This window comes from Pteropus vampyrus, unplaced genomic scaffold, assembly GCF_000151845.1.
Source record: "Pteropus vampyrus isolate Shadow unplaced genomic scaffold, Pvam_2.0 Scaffold100, whole genome shotgun sequence".
NCBI lineage: Eukaryota > Metazoa > Chordata > Mammalia > Chiroptera > Pteropodidae > Pteropus > Pteropus vampyrus.
Genome location: NW_011888881.1, coordinates 2,020,401 through 2,030,485, shown reverse-complemented (window position 1 = coordinate 2,030,485; position 10,085 = coordinate 2,020,401). Strand labels below are relative to the sequence as shown.

The 10,085-nt window shown below is 44.2% G+C and overlaps 1 pseudogene; it reads right to left on the bottom strand.

Annotated features, from left to right (window-relative positions):
* Nucleotides 1-1,225: 1,225 nt before the first annotated feature.
* On the bottom strand, nt 1,226-1,341 carry LOC111742767 (annotated as a pseudogene).
* Nucleotides 1,342-10,085: the final 8,744 nt, after the last annotated feature.

The window sequence follows — 10,085 nt, the reverse complement described above, 5'->3', positions numbered from 1 at the left end:
GAAACATCTGTTAGGAACCTGATTATAAAGCGGGATCTTCTTAAGGACAAGGACCATTTCTACCTAAATCGATAACGTCGTTTTGAATAAATGAGTCGGTCAGTATGGGGACCCGGAAATCTCGTCTCTTAGGTATTCGTTTTGTCTAACGGGGTGATAGTTTTGGACAAAGAGTGAAATGGGCAGGGCGTGACACATCCCATAAGTTCCGATTGGCCTGATCACCAGCCTCATCGCATCTGAAAGTGACAGCACCTGCGCCTCGGCCATAGGACACTTCTGCATTTGGTCAAGTCAGTCCTGGAGCTAGAATTTTTCATTAGCCATGGATGTAACTCCAGGTCATACAGATAATCAGGCCAAATGTGCAAGGGCCAGAATGTCAGCTCTGTCTTTTAAAGGGAAGAGTGCTGGCCTTGGGGAAACGTGAAGCATGAACCAGTTAGAGAGTCATCTTTAGAAGGAACACGCCTCTCTATTCTAAAACCGAGGTAGTCAACCCTGTTTTAAGAAAAAAAAAAAAGATGTTAAGAAAAATATAAGAAACTAAAAATATTTTTTGAAAGGTAGAAAATAAATACTCGGAGCAGCGTGGTGTAGAGCCAGGAACACTTTGCTAGGAAGGAAAAGCCTTAATGTGAATAAAAAGTTCCTATCCTGGCTTTAAAAGTGAAATAGCTGTGTGACCTTGGGCAAGTCACTTCCCTTCCTCTGGGCTTCACTTTCCCTGTCTATAAAGTAAAGGGTCTGGATAAGATAAAATTTAAGAACCTCTTATTTCTGAAACCTCATGATTTCATAGCGGCCTGACTGAAATGTTCAGGAATGGATTCCAGCATGGGGAAAGAAATGATTTTTTTAATAGCTTTTATTTTTTTAGAGGCCTTCGAGGTTCACAGGAAATCGAGCGGCCAGTACAGAGTTCTCATACCCTTGCCCCTGCCCGCGTAGCTTTTCTAATTACATTTGTTCCATTTGTTACAATTCATGAACCAACATTGCTATGCTATTAGTAACTGAAGCCCATAGTTTACATCAGGGTTCTCTCTTTGTATTGTACATTCTATGGGTTTTGACAAATGCATGATGTCATGTATCCATCCTCGCTGCAGCAAACAAAATAGCGCACACAGCATGCCCTAGAAATCCTCTGACTATTCATCCCAAAGATACCATTTTCAACTTTGATTGTCCATGATTTTTTTTTCAACTTTATTATTATTTATGCCTACAGCACCTGGTCTTCCTAGGTGGTCTCCCATCCAAGTACTGACCAGGCCCAACCCTTCTTAGCATCCGAGATCAGACATCAGGCTTGTTCAGGGTGGCATGGCCGTAGACCAGGGACTGTGGCTCCACAGGGGCGTGAACCTGGGACCTTCTGCGTGTAAAGCAGACATCCTAACCGCTACACTATGGAACCACGTCCTGATTGTCCATGATTTTAAACATTTAGAAGGAACAAAGAAACATTGAACGGCGCGCGCGCGCACACACACACACACACGCACACACACACACACACACACCTGAGAAAAAAGGAATCTCAGCGGACCCAGAGACATCCATGTGACCACTTGACGGAGGAGAAAAGAGTCCACAGGATTTTTGTTTGTTGGTGCACCCCACTCAGCCAGGCCTGAAGCTGTTCTTCCGAATTTTTCAATTATGTGAGACGACCAATCTCTCTCTCCTTCAGCCAGTTGGATATGAGTTTCTGTCAAATGCTCTGGTAAGAATCAAAACAACAAGAACAAGAAGTCTGTCTACGAAAGCAATGAGGAAAGATAGGAAAATGAAAGAAAATGCAATAAAATAGAGGGGCTGATAGATAAAGAAAGGAACACAGAGGTGCAGGATAGAAGAATCATTATCATTATTATTATTATTTTTTGAAGCGTGTCTCTGCTTCATCCAGGTCGTCATTGCTTTCTGGGGGGATTCGATGACTCAGCAGTGCATGGTTTGATGGGGGAAAGCAGGCATTTTAGAGCCCAGAGGTGTGGGTTTGCATCCGCTTCTCTCATGTCTGATTTTTCGCAAGTTACTTTACCTCTCTGAGCCTACAATGGTGATAATAATACCTACCTCTCAGGGCTGTCACAAGAGTCGAATGTGACAATGTAACCAAGTCTCAGCCCAGCGCTCTCCTATAGAAAGTGCTCGCTAGACGGCATCGTTCTTACTTCTGACATCCCAGATTCCAGTGCCTCCTGTGGAAATTCCCTAGGCTGTGTTCCTGTGACAGCCACGCTACCCAGAAAATGACAAGCATACTCCCCCTCTTCTGAGGGCTTGCAGTCTGCTACCGTATGCCGTGGGAATCCTCTCTGGGCTGTCCTCGCTGGCATTTTAGGAGCACGCCAACAATCCTGTGGTTGCAATGTCAAGGCCAGGTTTCTCAAGCTCACCACCGTTGGCCTTTGGGACTGAATGGTTGTGTTGTGGACAGCAGCCCTGGGCATCTTTAGCAGCACCTGCAGCCTGCGTCCACTAGGTGTCAGTAGCGCACCCCCCTCAGTTGTGACAACCAAAAATGTCTCCAGATATTGCCAGATGTCCCTGGGGGGCAAAATTGCCTCAGGTTGAAAACAATTGGATTAGAAATGTATATTTATTTATTTCCCACTGTCTTGTCTGGGGCAAAGGGTACCAATAGGTGGGAGCACGGGAGCGGCCCCTCAGGCAGGGGGGCTTTGATAAACACCGACATTGTTCTTTTTTCTGCTGAGGTCTCTTCATCCCGCCTGCAGAAGCCCTGAGACAGCCCGACCCCAGTTCCCTCTGGCAGGCGATCCACGTCTGGTCACCTGGAAACGCCATAAGTTGTCCTCATAAACCATGGGGATAAGACTGCCTCCATGTGGTCATGTCTTTTTGTCCCTCAGTCAGCCCCAGCGCCACATTTTAGATCACTTAGGCAGGAGTCCACTGTGTCCCCCAGCCTCTCTAAGGGGATCCCTTTAAAGTCTCTTTTCCTAGTTTTAAAGTGACTCATGGGCGGCTCTCTGCAAACACTATCTTTTTTTAAAAAAATTATCTCTGGGTCCCTTTCCTTAGTGGGGTGAAGGGTTCAGCACCCCTTTTGCAAGCCCTGCGTGGAGATCACGTTGACGTGTGACATCTATTATTTTGGAGCTTCAGCCAAAAGCAGGACAAACCGATTTCATTGCAATCATTAGTTTTGTCCTATTATTATTAGCCAGACTGAGGCCCTCTGAAGGCAGAGATTGTCTTACTCGACTTGGCATCCTGGCGTCTGGCTCCGTTCTGACACCTGATAGGGGCGGCTGGAACTGTTCCCCAGTGAACGTAGCAACAACGGTCAGGTGCCTGTCATCAAACATTGGGGTTCTTCTCCTTTGACAACTGTTCAGATGGGCTTTATTAAACCCCTTTGACGATGGAATGAAGGGACAGGCGTAGAAACGTGCGATGTAAGTCATTTTCTGCCTAGCATCCGAAAGGATGCCTGTCGTTTCCGCCGGTGGGCTAGTGAGGGTAGAGAGTGACATCCCGGTCCCCGAGCCCGCGCCGCCGCCTCGGAGCTCCCCCTGGCGGCCGCGGGGCGCACAGCGCAGGCGCATCCCGGCAGCCAGGGGCCGGAAGGGCGCTCCGAGAAGCCGCGGGATCGTGGGAATGCGGGAGAGCTTTTCATCCGCTGCCAGGCCAAGTTCAAGGGCGGCCTGGAGGCTCCTGGGATAGATGCGTCAGTCCAGAATACCCGTGGCGTTGACCTGGCCTAGGCAGGTGGTCTGCTCTGTGGATGTGCGGGGGTGGGAGGCTGGGAGGGAGGGAGGCGGAAGACAGATTCAGGGTGTCCGGAACTCGGGCTCCGCACTGCGTTGGTGCCAAAAATATGCTACAGAAGAGACACCCGAGTAGACCTTTCAGATTAAAAAAAAGGAGTTCGGCATTATTTTACTTTTTGCTTGTAGGAGAAGATAAATGCATTTGGAGAAATAAATGTATGTATGAGAGAATTTTTAATAAAATAATTTATATGATATGTATAACAAAAGTAGCATCTGGTTGATATAAATACTTCGACCAACCCACACGAATATACAATGGAAAATACGAATCACCGCCCTCCTGTCTCGCCCCAGCTGCACTTTCTAGAGGCAATCATTGTTGACAGTTTGGTGAGTTTTCTTTAGTAATAATAATAGCAAAAAAATCAATCAGGACTCATTTTTGTGTCTGACGCTGTGCTAAATGCTTTTTATAGACTGTTTCATTTAATTCTTGCAAATTTTCTGTGATGGATATTTTTACTACTCCTGCTTTACAGATGTAAGGACCAAGGCTTAGGGAGGGTAAGTAACTCGCTCGTTTGCAAGGTTTTCTGCATAGTTTTCTCACATATTTACACACACATGTTACGTGCGTGCACATGCATGTGCTTATGTATATTTTCTATTAATGAGATTAAGTATAACATGCTGTCGTGAAACTTGCCTCGTTGCCCTGCAAATATTGTAGACACTTTATATCAAGATTTATGACCCTGCCTCGTCCCACTGAGCGAGACAGTCTCTCTAAACTTCACGTCCCTGTTGTTGACATGACATATAACCTATATCTGTGAAGCACTTGGCTGGCACACAGTAGGTGCTCAAGAAATCGCAACAGTAATATCACAATTAGCATTACTAGGTAATGGTCAAGCGAAGTGCCATTAAAGGACTTTTATCGTTCTGTTTTGATTTAACGTGATTGTCCTAATACACCTAGAATCTACTGAATTTAAATGCCCTGCTCGTTCTCTCTGGGTGTGGGCTTTGAGGGTTTGGCTGTTCCTTAGAAAGAAAAGGGGAAAAATAGATAGTGGGAGATGAGTGTTTAAGGAACTGTCTAGTGAGGCTCAGGGAAGCAGAGAATGCCAGTCTAGTGAAATCTCAGGAAGATCCCTGACAACGGGGGGTCAAGTCCAAAGGCTCGGATGAGGTCTGCCCCAAGCCTGTCCCCTGGTGAGCCTTTAATGAGAGCCTCGGTCACAGAGCTCAGTTACAACCTGGAATAAGGTGGACACACTGATTTTTTTGTCCAGTCTGCAGGGTTGTTTTCCTTCATTAAACAGGAAATTGAAGTTGGCCTCGAAAGCAGAGGTTGCAAATTGAAACCACTGATTCGTAAATTCCAGCGAAGGTTCCCACCATTGCCAGGGGTAGAGATTCTGGATGCTTCCAGGTAGGAAATGGATTTGATATCTCCTGTTAATTTCCTCTTCCCTCTGCTTAAACAAAACAACAAACTAGGAATCCTTTGAAACAGTAGTTTTATTCAACAAGCATCTATCAAGCACCTGCTATGTGTCAGGCACTGTCTCAGGCATTGAGAATAACATCAGTAAACAAAACAAACAACAAACAAAACAAACAAAACCCTCTTGGAGTGTCCATTCTAGTGGTCAGAACTTCAGATGGGCCAGGAAAACCACAGTTCCCGATCATCTGTTTGTAGTAACACAACGACCCTTCTGTGGCATACTTGGAACTTAATAAAAACAACCGTTCCCTATGCTTATTTAACCAGCAGGAATTCCTTCATGACAGCACTAGTCTCCCTCTCCTTCCCAGAGTGTCCTTTAAGCTTTCGGCTATAAAAGGCTGATTTCACCCTCCTTTCTGGGTAGTGGTGTCGACTCCACCTCTTCCAAGAATGGCTGCCCCCGAAACCCTTGAGATGGTGCATACAGATCGTGCATCTGCTCTACACACACACGCACACACACACACTTTTTGAAGAAAGGTACCATTATACCGGTTTTTGAGTGTCAGTGTGCGTAAGGGTCACCCGAGGAATCTGCTCCAGTAGGGGAACAGCTCTTTGTATTTTGAACAAGATGTTTTTCTCAGCAGGTGAATCCAGTGCAGGTGTCAGAGGGCCAGCGCTTCTGCTCCACTTGTAAATCAGTTTGTGTTTTGCAAAGCAGCGACAGCCGTGCTGCCCTCTCCCGAGCTCCGAGGCTGAGCAGAGAAGTAAATTACAGACTATAAGTCTGGCTGTTACATTTCACTCTGTTAGCCTGGTTCCTTCAAGTCATCGAAGGCAAATGTGCCCAGAGACCCGTTTTGAGATCGGAGGTTGTTGCAAAGATACAAGGGAATTAGGGGTGATGTGGAACATCTCCCCAACTGTCACACAGTCCCTCTGCCTCCGGGTGCTTCTTCGATGGGTGTTCGTGGGGGCTTGAGGCTCAGAAGATAGCCTGAGTTGAGTACCCAGCTTTATGTTTCTTCATTTAGGATCTAAGTTAACTACGAAAGAGGCTATGATTGGGTCAGCCCTCCACCATGTGAAGTGGGAATGCTTCTTCATGCCCCACGCAGCCTCAGAGAGTGAAGTTGCTCATTCTCAGACAGTCTGGCACCACCTGTGATCCAATGGCACGTGGCCAAGAAGTGAGAGGATTTTTCTGATTATACGACAACTCTCGGAAAAACTCCCTGGGAGCTAAAAACAAGGTAGGCTCTTGAAGGTTGGTGGAGGCCTCACGACTTGTCCATTGACTAGGGGCTGTGTGGTATATACCCTACAATGAAATATAATTTAGCTTTTAAAAAGGAAAATTTCCGATCCGTGACGACATGAGTGGACCTTGAGGACGGTGTGCTAAGTGAAATAAGCCGGTCACAGAAAGATAATTATTGCGCAATTCCACTTCTACGAGGTATCGAAAATAGTTAAATTCATAAAATCCAAGACTGGAGTGGTGGTTACCAGGGCGTGGAGGCAAAGGAAACGGGTAGTTATCAATGAACGGGCATAAAACTCCAGTTAATTAAGATGAATAACCTCCAGAGACCCGCCAGACAGCACTGTGCTGTGGTCAGGAATTACGTACTGTTCACTTAAAATTCGCTAAGGGGACAGGTCTCATGTTAAGTGTTCTTACTAAAATAAAACAAAATAAACGAGGCCTTTCGCACTTGAACCTTGCTTTCCTTCGTGTTGAATGTTACTTCCTCTCTCAATTTTCAGCCCAGAACTTTGAAATTCATTGTCTGTGATTGACCAAAATATTCCCTTCAGTAAATTATTTTATTCCTCTTCTTCCATTCAGATTTTTTTTGTTGTTCCATTTTGAAAACCTGTGTGCACGCGTTAGTTCTACAAGGCTTCCGGTCAACCGATCACAGTATTTGGCCTCCCAAGGCCTATTAAAGACAAAAAAAAAAAAAAAGATATTTTTTATACTGTTAAAACCATAGCTTTGAAGGAAAACAAAATAAGGAAACCAGGTAGAGCAAAGATTGGGGGTAAATTCTAAAAGGTGGAAGGGACATGGAATTTGATGAGTGGAGGAGAAAAGATCCGGGGGCGGGGTGGGTAAGCGCTGGGACAAAGAGCGACCCTTCCCGGGGGGCTGGCAGAAGCGGGAGTGGGCGTGCCCAGGGAAGGGCCAATCGGAGGCCATCGCTGAGATGCCGCGCAGCGCTCTCGTTATCTGCTGCTGTGCTGCAGGTGATTAAAACGTGAAAGCGATGACAATACTTGTATGCTTACGAATCTGCAATTTAGGCAGAATTCAGTGGGGACCACTTGTGCCTGCTCCTCTCAGCATTGGGGCAATTCAAAGGCGGGCCTGGACCTTCAGGGGCTCCCCTGGCTTCTCTGTCTCTGTGTGGTTTCTCCAGATGGTCTCTCCAGTGTGGTGGCTTCAGGGAATCTGGGCTTCCTACAGGGCCATCTTTGAAAACACAACCGCCACAAATTGCATTTAGACCAGCTGGACCAGACAATTAAGAAAAACCAAAAATAGTGAAGAGAAGGATCAAGATGAACAAACACAACAACTGACCCAAGAAGAAAGAAAAAAAATTCAGGTAATTTTTTTTTTTTTAACAAGAACTAATTAGGATCATCAAAAGTATTTGGCATAGAAATGTCTAGCCACTATGCTGTACACCTGAAACAAATATAAAATAATATTGAATGTTAATACTAAGTGAAAATTTAAAAACATTTTAAAAAGAAAAATAAAATCGATAAAATAAAAAAGTATTTGAGAATATTTTGTTTCCATTAAATGATATAGGCTGTTATGAAAAAAAAATGAATAAGCAGAATAAAAGAATCTGACTAAAATAGCCAAAAGTGAATCCAAAATGGACCGATTGAATAATAGAACAGCTGGAGGTGAGGACTCACACAGCAGCCTAGAAGGTGATATTAAATAAATCCCTTATGATGTAGAGAAAAAGCAAAGAGGTGAAAAAAAAATATTTTTTAAAAGTCAAAGTTTGTATGTACCCAAAGGAATTGAACACTTATATCTATACGAAACCTTGCACAGAGATGCTTATAGCAGCTTTATTCATAATCGCCAAAACTTGGAAGCAATCAAGATGCCCTTCAGTAGGTGAGTGGATAAATAAACTGTGGTCCGTCCAGACAATGGAATATTATTCAGTGCAAAAAAGAGATGTTATCAGGCCACAAAAAGGCACGGAGGAAACTTAGGTGCATATTACTAAGAGAAAGAAGCCGATCTGAAAAGGCTACATGCTCTGTGACATGCTGGAAAAGCTAAAATTATGGTGACAAAAAGATAAGCGGTTGCCAGGGGTTGGGGGGTGGAGGTTGGGCTAAATAGCAGAGCACTAGGATTTTTTAGGGCAGTGAAAATTCTCCGTATGATGTTGTAATGATGGATATATATCATTATACATTTGTCTAAACCTATAGAATGTACAACACCAAGAGCGAACCTAAATGTAAACAATGGACTATGGGTGATAATGATGTGTCAAAGTAGGTTCATCAGTTGTAACAGATGTACCAGTCTGGTGAGTGATGTTGATAATGGGGAGGCTATTAAAAAACTAAAAGGTAAAAGACGAGGAAGACAAGTCCACGGGATGGTCCCAACTTCTGTGTACGAGAGACAGACAGCAGAGACAACAGAGAGGAGGAAATAATCTCCCCAAATAGAAGAAAACGTCCTCAAGATAAAGAAAAGTGTGACCATTGGGAAGTCTAAAAGGCCCCCGAGTGCTAAATAAATGAATAAAAAAAGAGTCACAAGTGGAAACGTACTGTCGAACATTAACAATTCCAAGGATAAAATGAAAAGAAAAAAATTCCTCAAGAAACATCCATATTCTTTGCTACCAGAAATAGAAGACAGGTTACCTATAAAACAAAGAGCCGCACTGGCACTGGACTTCTTGTCTGCAAACATGGATTCTAGAAGTCGGTGACGTGATACGAATGCAACGTTTTCGATCCTAGATGTCTATACACAGCCACCGTGAATCAGGCCACATGAAGATATGTATTCATACGTGTTAGGCTGTATGTACTCCCGATTTGAAAATAAAATTCTAAAAGAAGTACTCAACTACCAGGAGATACTGCTATGCATATTCCAAAAGGGCTAAAATTAAGACTAAAACTATCAAGTGTCGGGGAAGATGTGGAGCAACTGGGACTCTCGCGTGTTGCTGGTGTGTTGCTGGTGTCCGCATGCACTTACTTTACAACCTAGCTAATGGCGCTCCTAGGTATGTACATAAGAAAAGTGAAAGCGGTTGCACACAAAAAACCTTACACACAAATGTTCATATCAGCGTGATTCATAAGAGCCCAAATCGAGGAACGAGCCAAATGCCCACCAATGGAAGAATGGAATACCAAATTTTGGTATGTTCGTGAAAGGAAAATCATCTGCAGAAAAGAAGGAACTACTGATACCCATGAAAGCGTGAACAAATCTCAAAAACGTGATGTTGAGCAATAGGAGCCAGACACAGAAGAGTACATGGGTCTGGATCCAAATAAATAATAAATAAATCATGGCGATAGAAGTCAGAACGGTCGTTACCTGGGAGGGAGTGGGGAAGATGGACTACGAAGGAGGGTGAGGGAACTTTCTAGAGTGATAGAAATATTGTGTGTCTTGACCTTGGTGATGTAGACATATGTCAAAAGTCATCCAGAGGTACACTTAAGAGCCATGAACTTTCTTAAGTGTAAATTATACTTCCATAAAGTACCGTTGAAAGAAAAAAAGAACAAGTCAGGAGATAAAATTTGTCGGTTTCAACGACTGGGTACAAAAAGAGAGAGAGACGGGA